The sequence below is a fragment of the Tachypleus tridentatus genome, chromosome 13, assembly GCF_004210375.1.
Source record: "Tachypleus tridentatus isolate NWPU-2018 chromosome 13, ASM421037v1, whole genome shotgun sequence".
Lineage (NCBI taxonomy): Eukaryota > Metazoa > Arthropoda > Merostomata > Xiphosura > Limulidae > Tachypleus > Tachypleus tridentatus.
The window spans coordinates 154473831-154485877 of record NC_134837.1 but is presented as its reverse complement, the minus strand read 5'-3'; positions in this window follow the sequence as shown (position 1 = coordinate 154485877).

The window sequence follows — 12047 nt, the reverse complement described above, 5'->3', positions numbered from 1 at the left end:
ATCAAATCTACCTAAACGCTATCCATAAATGAATAGTTTATTCAACAATCTATTTTCCGCGTAAGATTCGCCAAATATACGATTGATAATTTGTGCACTTACGATAAAAGAAATAATTTCTCTTATGAAAGAAACCTTGTCATCTATTATCTGTATTGTTACTTAATAAGAATCAAAAGAATAATGTTTTTTTACATTTATAAACGTAAATAAAATCATGACCTGCAGTACTGTGCAAGAGTATCAGAACAGTAAAATATTTTGTCATTCTTTCCAGTTTATTGGTTAACTCTCCCAATACATTAATGAATGTAACTTTCAACATTATGGTAATGCTTCGCTAATTCCAGTTAACAACTAAATGAGCTGGAGCGAGAATAATTATCGTTCTTTATAATTCTCATAGACTTGTAACTAGAGCATGTCATAAGAGTTCTGTTTGAATGAATATACTGGTCAAATTCAGAGTTTTAGATACCTGTCATGGTACCCTATGTAGTGTCTTAACTATATAAAAATAAGCTAGCAAGGATCTAGCATATAATACTAGTACACCCTTGTGCAAATTAATTGAAACAAATGGTCATTTTACAATATTTTCAGCATGGCGGCCGGTGTAGGCTCACTGGACCTGCTGATTTCCTTTAATAGTCATTTTTTCATACAGACGGCGTCATTAGCTGTGTGTTTGCAGTAGGGTCGATCAATTTTTGAGATATATGACGAAATTTTGAGGAATATTACGTCATTCGAAATTGCGTTAGAAGGGCAAGGAGACCAGTCAAAAAACAACTTCTTACCAACTCAATGAAGAAAAAACGGTATCAATGGGGTCTGAAATACAAGAACTGGACGCAAAAACAATAGAGAAAGGAGTTATTCAGTGACGAGACTCATTTCTTTGCACAGGGTCAAAGAAGTCTGCATGTTCGCAGATCTCTAGGTGTGAAACTTCGAGAATCTCACATCAATCAGTTCATAAAACATCCCTTGAAGAAGATATTTTGGGGCTGTTTTAGCTACTATGGCGTCGGATGCTTACATATCGTAGAAGGTATGATGCGAGGACGACAGTACATTGAAGTATTGCAGAGAAGAGTCGTTCCAGAATTGAAAAAGAGATTTCCAGATGGATCTGGCATTTTTCAGCAAGATCTGGCTCTGTGCCACACATCGAAACTTGTGAAGAATTTTATTACTACAACGCGAATAAAGGTGCTGGACTGGCCTGGAAACTCTCCGGACATAAATCCTATTGAAAATTGTTGGGCGATTTGTAAAGAAAGACTTCGGGGAAAAGACTATACTACGAAAGATAAGCTAATTGAGGCCATAATTGAGGTGTGGTACCGCGATCCAAAAATTAGTAAAGATTGCAGTCAACTCGTGGACTCGATGCCAAAGCGGATTAATGATCTTCTGAAAAATAAAGGCGGTCATATCATGTATTAATTTGTGAGTAATTTTTGGATTCTCAGAAATAAAACGCAAAAAATTGAAAAAATCGTAATTTTCCGTCTTGTTTCAATTAATTTGCACAAGGGTGTATATGCTACAAGAAAGCAATTTACTAGCATTCCACAACTGAACCAGAATAATAAAAAAACAATGTTTAACACTATATATTAAGTTTTGTTGTCATGCAACGGTCCGGAAAACGTAGAGAATTGTCAGTAGAGCAGAGTTCACATAAAAGCTTTACATGGTGCTAGTTGGACTCTCCGATAAATTACTGCAGTACATCCTAAATCGTGAGATTGAGACAGGTAAATATGAAAATAAAACAGGGAGAGGCAGAACATCTAAACTCAATGACACTAATATTAATTATCTTTGTTTATGTAGCCTTCAGAACAGAAGGAAGACTGCCACGGATCTCAAGCACGAGATAAACATCCATGTACTAAATGACAGAAAAATATTCAAATCTACAGTACTAATAAAACTAAAAAAGAATGGAATATTTGTTCGTGTATCAGTTTAAAAAAACCTTTACTTCGATCTCCAAATTCTGTCAAGATAATGGAATTTACTAACACGTTCAAAAACACGACTGCAGATGATTGGAAAAGGTTGTTATGGACAGATGAGTTCAAGTTTGAAATATTTAATTCAAAGCGTAGGTTGTACATCCGGCAGAAAAACAAGTGAAATATACTTACTACAATGCATTGCACCCACCATGAAGCATAGAGGAAACAGCGTGATAGTTTGGGGTATTTTTATGCTAAGGCGACATATTTGCAAAATATATGAAATAATGGACTAGTGCAAGTACCATCAGATACTGATCCGTCATGTTATACACAATGGCGTGTGTATTAATAGTAAAGGATTATACTCTCAAGAAGATAAAGACCCTAATTACTCATCCAACCTATACAGAAATTGCTCAGTTGAGAAAGAAGCAGTTGAAGTCACTAAGATAATACAATGGCTCCCAAAGAAACCCGATCTCAACTCGAATAAGCAGATCTGAGATTTGATATATCAAAAACGTGACAAATAAAAAGTTACTTCCAAAGAAACTTTATGGGAGTGTATGAGAGACATTTGGAGAAAATTCTCAAAGGACGCTTTGATTAAGTATATTACAACAGTGTTTAAAAGACTGTCTGCAGTTATTAAAGTTAAAGAAAACACAAAATATTAACTGTTTCCTAAACTCAAGAACGACCACTGAGTTTCTGTTGTACTAAATATGAAGATTAATACAATTTTTATGTTTCACCAGTCATTTACCTTTCACTGTTTTTTGAACGTAACCTGGAATCTAATTTTTTACTTTGTTCTAACAGTACTGTATATTTCCAGAATGTAACTTTATTAGCTTTATGTTTCACTATTACAGCTTCGTAAAGAGATATCGATATCCTACAAGTTCACTAATCCAGTTTAATTTAAATTTGAACATTGTCGTCCGTAAATCTAACATTGATACGCGTTCTTAGAAAGTTCAGGTTATATTAAAACAATATCAAATATTCTTGAATTCATTTTGCTAAGACAAACCAAATTTATTTGCTAAATAAATAACATGTGTAAACTAATAAGTAAACTATTAACATCATTGGATTTAGAATAGAAGGCTTTAGTTGTCTAAAATATTTGTTCATGTTCGTATTTACATAAAACAATGACTGAATATATTTCAACACTTATAAGTGTGTATAGAGATTTAGTCAAAGCTCAACATATTACAATCTTAAAAATAGCATCTTCCAAGTAACCTGAGCTTTAAATACGATTTTATTACTTGCATGGTTCAAAATAACATGTGTGTTTTGTTTCTGTTATCAAAATTCCTTATTATGTTTTATATAAATTGTTGTGAATTAGTATTTTAATATCAAAAGTAGTATCGAACTTCGCCACTCTCTTCCAATACTTTCATCCTATGATTAATAACTATACCTATTTTCACTCTTATAAGAGGAAACCCAAACAAGTCTTCAATAAAAGCCTTGTTGGATACACCAGTATACCACTAACGATTTTCCAATCCTTAACATGGACGGTTGTATGACATAAGCAAACGCAGATTTTATGAATAGGCCATCAGTATTCAAGAGCTCATGAAAACTAATAAGAAATTCAGTTAATGATCCCTTCTCCAAATGTTCCGTGTATAGATCTGTACCAGATTTATGAACCTATATTCCTTCGTATTTCCCCAAATTAAGTGTTTTCAGTTCAAGTATGTGCATAGATATTACAACAAAGCTTATTGCTATTTCGTTTCCCATAGATATTCCTTTAAATTGTTTTTAAAAAACCCTTTTTAAACTTTACATACTCTTCACCTAATACGAACCTCAGAGCTCGTTCTAACAAATCGGTTGAAATATTTAAATGCTATAAAGCATCAATATTTTATCTTATCATAGTTATTCACAAGTTACAGCTTCTTCCATCAGATTATTAAAATACAATTGAACAACATCCATTGTAAACAGAATATTGTAAGTAGGTGTGAATCGTTACGTAACCATTCAAAACATTTGTACCTTTGATATGATTAGGGACCAAGTCCAATAACTGTTGCAGCAGTCTTTTCAAAACTTATCATATAATTTCCGTCGCAAATAGATGTTATGGATCCCGAAGGCGAATCAAACATATGGTCTTTAGGACAGTCATAGAATTCAAAGATTCGACTATTATGTAGTTCTAAACTATTTTATTAACTGCGGAGCCACATAAGTATCTTTTTTAAAATATTACACCTTTACTCTCATGTGTTTAGTGGAATCTCGGTTTGATTTTAAGTAGTTACTTTCGTTTAATAAATGAGTATAAATATTTTGCTTCTAACTGTTTTTTTTCGCTAAAACCACGAATCCTTCACTTTTATCATATTCTTTAAACGAGAAAATAATGTAGTTTCTTTATGTAATTAAGAAATTTCGCTTCAGTATTAGAAATTCATTTACAATTTGTTTGCAATTAAGCACAAACCTACACAATGAGCTATTTGTGCTCTATCCGCCAAGGGGTATCGAAACCCGGTTTTAACAGTGTGAGTTTGCAGACATGCCGCTGTGCCACTAGAGAGACATCATTTACGACGTCTTCAAATGTATTCTGTTTTTTCACTGTTTGTGTCAGACTGATCAAAAGGTTGACTCAAAAGTAGGTTAACCGAAGGTTGGATGACAACTTTTTTGACGAATATTTACTACTTTCTCTACAAACTTCTGCAAAAATGTTTATCTCTTTATTATATTTTGTAGACAACTTGCTGTATTAATGATAAAATGCCTTATTGTGCATTATTGTCTAGTCTACTTGAAACTGCAAAGTTCGATTTCCCTCGAGTAATGATTTAGTTGCATCGTCCAAGCTAATGCCATCTTTAATGGTTGGTTATATTACTTCCCTTGAGAATTTGAAATTTCTCTGAGTTAGTTTAGTAGATTTTACTATATGAGTATTTGTGAATTAAGGCTTCAAATTTACGTTTTAGTGTTCTTTTCTATTTTTACTTCTTTAACTTACTGATAAACCACTTTATCTTTTAATCAAGTTTTTAAAGAGCACATTATCATCGTTTTCAAATTGAAATTTATATCACAAACGTTCTCCTGTTTTTTTTTAAAACGTGCGCCTATAAATATTGTTTCATCCTATCATATCAATACAAAGATAAAACAATGTAAAATATATGTTAACCCTTATGAAAGTGTTTAGAGACACAGCGTATGGCTCTTTGTGACTTTGCTCTAAAAGTAACAACAAAACAGTAATTAGTCATACTTATATCTATGTACCCTTGTTTCTAAATATTTCACAAAGCTTGATAACAATTGTTTAAGATGTTAAAAGATGGAAGAATTGATAGACTATACAATGTTTGTTTTGTCATTTATTTAATATTTCCATCTTTCAAATGTCTTAATTTCTATCAGTCAAAAATTATTCTTGTGCGTTATAACCCAATTTTCAAAATTTCGCAAAGTTTCTCTATTATTAGATCTTACATGACCAGGTGGTTAAGACACTCAATTCGTAATCCGAGGGTTGCGGGTTGGAATCCCCGTCACATCAAAAACGGTCGCCCTTTCAGCTGTGGGGGCGTTATAATGTGACAGTCAATCCCACTATTCGTTGGTAAAAGAGTAGCTCAAGAGTTGGCGGTGGGTGGTAATGACTAACTGCCCTCCTTCTAGTCTTACACTGCAAAATTAGGGACGCTAGCGCAGATAGCCCTCATGTAGCGTTGTGAGAAATGCTCCCCAGTGGCTCAGCGGTATGTCTGCGCACATACAGCGCTAAAAACGGGTTTCGATACCCGTGGTGGGTAGAGCACAGATAGCCCATTGTGTAGTTTTCTGCTCAATTCAAAACAACAACAATTTGCGAGAAATTCAAAACAAACAAACAAAATTATTTTAACAGAATTTCTAGCTTTTGCATCATCAAGATTATCAGCTTCCTCTATTAAAAATCTAAACTGAAAAACTAAATATATAGTTTAAAACAATGTATGTATTATTTAATGGCATATTTATCAGTTTTATATTTATTTCTGACGTCCGTTTCTGTTTATCTTGCATAATGTGACATCTAAACATATTAATTTTGTTTGAATTTATGGCAGGGTCAATGATATGGTCAGGTAACTTTAGAGAGCCTTGTCTGCGCAGATAAGATCCTGAGCTCACCCAGTTTCGGATTCAAAACTGTTGTAAAAAACAAATTTCTAATAACATCAAAGTTAAGAAGGAAAACTAATAATAATTAAAAGGTATCGTCATTTCTGTAAACTTTCTAGGGTTGAATATGTTGACTTGTTAGGAATGGTAATATTATTAAACCCTTTCATAGAGTTCCATTACATTTACATGGTTAGCGACGATTTTTGACCTACATATGTCGCGTGTGTGTTTTATCTTGTAGCAAAGCCAAATCGGGTTATCTGCTAAACTCACCGAGGGGGAATTGAACCCCTGATTTTAGCGTTGTAAATCCGGAGACATACCGCTGTACTAGCGGGGGGTACGTACGTCGCAGCCGAGTCTTTTGTTGATGACAATTACATGTTTAAGCTATTGCCTTTCTGTTTAGTGTTATTTTGCTTACACGTAATTTATTTCTATATTCATGAAAATAAAAGCAACTTGTAATTCACAGTTGATTTTGTAATAAATAGGGGCAAAATCATTGTGTTTAGAGAGTAGGGGTAGTTGCAAGGAATTCTGTATATATACACACACATTTACGTGTACAATATTGTTAAGTCTGTTTAAAGTAAACATTACATGTATCTTTGTTATTTTACAATGATTTATTTATCACACTTACACTATTGTGGCCACAGTGAAATGTACTAGTAGCGATTACACGTTAACTGATTTGAATTGCTTTTTCGAGGTGGTGAGGGCGCGCAACTCGTAATCTAAGAGTTGCGGGTTCAAATCCCAGTCGCTCTAAACTTGCTCGTCCTTTCAGCGCTGGATGCGTTATAATGTAACGACTAATACCAGTACTCGTAGTTAAAAGAGTGTTCCAAAAATTGACTGTGGATGGTCATGAGTAGTTGCTTTTCACCTAGTCTTACACTGCTAAATTAGGAACAGCTAGCGCAGAGAGCCCTCGTGTCGCTTTGCGTGAAATTGAAAACAAAACAAACCCTAAAAACAAATTAGTACCACTCCATATCACACATACTGACGACAGGTTTGCCTTCAGGTATAGTTTTTTTTCAGAAATTACTAAAAACGTACGTCATTAAGTTATAATTTAGCCTCTTCCTAATAACGTTGATACAATTATTTGGTCTGACATTTATGTGACCAAAAGGAATTTCTTTAAGGATATGAATTAAGCCTACAAACCTGATTTCACCTTATTATTTATTTAAAAAGTTACATGTTTTGTCAAGCAGAGCTTGCACACATAAAGAAACTTTGTGAGAATTTTCTTTTCTATTTATCCTGTAAATACTGTAAGATAATTCGATTTATGTGCAAATATCACAGTAAATGGGTTATCATGCACACACGAAAGGAAATTCTAAAATAATAAACTTTCAGGGATAAAGCTTTGTTTACTGTTTTGTCTCAAATATTGAGTTCAAATTCCAAGAAAACACTGGAGAGAATTTTCATTTCTTCAAAAGTTAAAAGTCTCTTCGAATTGAGTTGAGTTTCTACATACACAAAATGAAATAATCTCAACCTTCACCAGATATTTTGAGATTGACTTAGTTGAAATATAGAGAGTAAACTGTGATCCAAAGGTAAACACAGCAAAGATTTTGTTACCTTATAGGCTAAAATATTTCTAATTACATTTACCAGTTTTTGCTCGTTTCCACTTCATTTTTTTTTCAGATCTGTAAAGTTTAGAAGTTGAGTATTTCTTCAGGTGATGCTTGTACTTTCTTCATGTTTTACTTAAAAGTGAATTTTAGAAAGAAGTAAAACCTTTCAAGTCTTCAAGTTCTTTATATGCTAAAAGGCAATTTTGAACAGAATACATGTATTAGTTGACAACACAATAGATTGAAAGTTCTAGAACCGTCACTAAAAGTTTTAGTTTTTCTTGATAGGGAGTCAGACATATCAACTGTTTCTGTCAGTTCGCGTAAAGGAAATCGTCGATAAGCAATACTATAGACAATCTATGTTTATCTCTAAAGGTTTCTTTCTTCATCATAACGGTTAAAATCTACTGACTCAACCTTTCGTTGGATCATTTTTGTATTATCGTTCGGAAATAACCATGTAATCCTTGGAAGTTTTATTTTTATTTTTATCACAGACAATCATTAATCACATTAATTAAATTCGGAGATTCCAACAACTTTTTACTTATTGTTCTTTAGCCTAAAAATAGAGTAAGGAATCGAAATCCAGATTTTAAAGTTATAAATCAATAAACTTACCGTTAAGTCACAGAAGAGCACAGCTTTGTGTCTCTTGCTTTTAGCATATTTACAATAAATTTCAAGTGAAAGCGATAAAAAATGATTTATGGCGTGCTATAACCCTATATTGTTTAACAGAACCAGAAGTTTTTTATATAAATACTTTTCTACTTACTATTCGTACTGTGCCAACCACGAGTATTGAAACTCGATTTTTTGTCATGTGAGTCCTAAGACTTACAACTGAGCCCCTGGGATCCATAAATTCTATTTAAAATATATTTTGAATACTCCAGGTAGAAATCGAATTCCAGCTTTTAAAGTAACTTAGAAATTACCAGGGGTAAACTGGAATAGTCGGATCGATCCAGTGATTTGAATATTGAATCGGTTGTACCATCTTGGGAAAAGGGTGGGCAAAACTTAGTCAAAATTGACAATTAACTGTACGTAGAGTTTAAAAATCAGAACTTAATACTTCATAGCTAACGGTTTTATTTTCATTAATAATAATAGTCCGATCAGCCGGCTCTCGGTTAAAATTGTCAGACAAACTTTGTGGCCGATGTTATTGTCAGTCCGTTCTTGTCAAATATCATTTAACCAGCATCTCATTTTCTTCGGACTACATGTAATTTACGATATACATTTCTAGTAAAGAGCAAGAGATGCAATAGCAGCTAAACTACGTGAAACTCGTAGAATTAGTGAATATAAAATCATTAAGGTTATTGATGCACTATTTGATTGAGACTACCAATCATAGTTCTGATATACCCAAAAACCGTATGTTTTATTACACAAATACTTCTACGGAATATAATAAACCTGTCACGTCGATTTTGTTTGTTTGAAGTTGAGTACAAGGTGATACAATGGGCTATCGATGCTCTGCTCACCACAAATATTGAAATCCGGCTTTTAGCGTTGTACATCTGCAGAAATTCTGCTGTACCACTGTGTGGGTGGGAAGTTATCACGTTGAAGTACATTTATAATTTCAGACAATAGAACGAATTTGATGCAGAAATAGTATTTGCATTTTGTCGCATACGAAAATAGATACGCGAGATATAACTACGAATAATTTGTGTGAGATTAATATTGTACTACTTAATTTGGTATGCTATGATGAATACATTTCAATGATATTTTACGCAGACAAGTTTAGAAGCGTAATTTGAAGGTACATCATATACGTTACAAACAAACGTTTCATTAGGCCTCTCATCGTAGGTGTAGAATAATGTTACGTTTGCAAAATAATTCTAGCGACATTACATTATCACAATTACCTTATGATTTAAGGGATTGCGCTTTACATCACACCCGACGTTAAGAGTAGAACAACGTTCATTTCACTACAAAATCTTTAAGCAAACATGACTGATGAAATAACATCGTTAGAAGCTGTTGCTCTTAGATAACCAACAATGTCCTACTGATCGACTGAAATAAATAATGATAAAAGAGATTAAACAATTAAACATAATAAGTGGTGGGATATACCGGATATTTAACTCTTTTGGTGCCCTAAGTATACTTGTATGGAACACGTTATATAACCTCCATTTTATCCTCGAATGGTGTGAGCTTGGAATTTTGTAACACCATAAAAAAGGGTATTTCCCTTCAAACTTCTGAAAGTTTACCAATTTCAAGTTTCAGATACGTAACGGAGTATTCAAATATGCCTTTTTTATTATATCTTTCTGTGTGTTTTCTTATAGCAAAGCCACATTTGGCTAGCTGCCGCATCCACCGAGAAGAATCAAGCCCCTGATTTTAGTGTTGTAAATCTGTAGACTTACCGCTGTATCAGCGGGTGACTTATATCTTTGAAAAGAGTTGTAACAATATTTTAAGTTGAAATGTCTAGTTCCTAGAAAAAAAACACTATGTACACAGATTCACCTTATTCTCTTATTACCACTAAAATGTTCTAGGTTTCAAACAAAACTTTGACTTAATCACCAGTTAGTTATAAGTGCATATTGCCATGTTTACCAGAATAATTCGTATTAAATTGAAACTACAACCTAAATTTAATATCATGTCATGCATAACTTCTGTAGAGTTTGAGAAAGCTTTTCTCAAATTATTAATGAGCAATATTTACAATATTTACAACCAACCACCAACTCATGGGTTATTTTGTTAAAAGGAATAGTGGGATTTAACGATCTCTCTGTCCCAAAGTGTGGAGCGCTATTTTTTTTTTTTTAGCAGTAACGTTGAAATCAAGGTACCTCAGATCTACACTCCGTTTCACTAATTGTTTTACTGCACTTGCGAAATCGATTCACGTGCTAGTAACGTGAAAAAAATCCTTCTTTTAAAAATAATAAAATTTAATCATAAATCCAAGCTCTAAGTCAGCAATTAAATCGTGCCTGTTGTGAGTTATAAAACGTATGTTGCCTACGTTACAGATTTTGCAAAAGCTTGTTTAACTAGCTTGTGTTTCCGAAGTATAGAAATGAAAACACGAGTAGAAGGTATAAACAGGTTTGGTTTTGAAATTCCGCGCAAAGCTATACAAGGGTTATCTGCGTTAGCCGTCCCTAATTTAGAAGTGTAAGACTAGAGGGAAGGCAGCTAGTCATCACCACCCACCGCCAACGCTTGGGCTACTCTTTTACCAAGGCAGAGTGGGAATTACTATCACTTTATAACGCCCCCATGGCTAAAAGGGTGAGCATGTTTGGGGAGGGGGTGATGGGATTCAAACCCGCGACCCTAGGATTACGAGTCGTTTGCCTTAACCACTTGGCCAAGTTTGGCCGATGTAAACAGAACTTCTTGACATGAAATTATCATTTTAGCAAAAATTACAAAAGCATTATTAAGACACATTAACCATTTTTCTCGTGTGCTAATTGTTTAACGCTACAGTTAAACTAGATTGGAATATACTTTTATTTAATAACAAATGTTGCGTATTTCTATTTAATTTTAATGGACTAACATCTTATTTTCTTATGTTAAACACCTTGGATTCCTTTTTACATGTTATAGATTTTTCAAACTGATAAATTATATATGACTCTTTGCATGCGTTGATGTCTAATTAAAGTCTCATAAAAGTTAGCATAAGATTGTTAATTCGATGTGAAGTTTTAACCTTTATTCACCAGCTCTTCAACAATTTAATCATCATTTTTATTTACTCTCTTTGTTAACTTCTATTTAGGCACATTTTGGGTTATTGGTAGCATTACATTTTTATGATCATCAGTGCAGCAACATGTAAGACAACGCACAAGCATTCTAGTCTAGGAGAATACACTAAAAAGACGTCATCTTTCGAAAAGGTGGGAAGTCTAAACGTAATACCAGTTTGTTTTTTACACTGTTTCACGATACCTAAAACTTTAGCGAATTGGGTCTTACTTACGTTTAGAGCAAAAACATCTTGTGGCCAAGAATAACTGGGTAATGTTATAGTCGAGCGAATGTTATTGTGGACTGGGTATCATCTTACTAAAAGCTATCTTGCTGATATGCGATTATCTTGACTTATGTGCAATATTGCTATTTTGCTTAAGAAGTTTCCACGGCCAAATTCATAACGTTTAACTTGATTGCTTCGAAAAGAAGATCTTTTAGCAAGTTGCTTTATCAGAGTTTCCAACCACTATCGATAGTAAGAACGGCCATTAATTTCCAAGTTGCT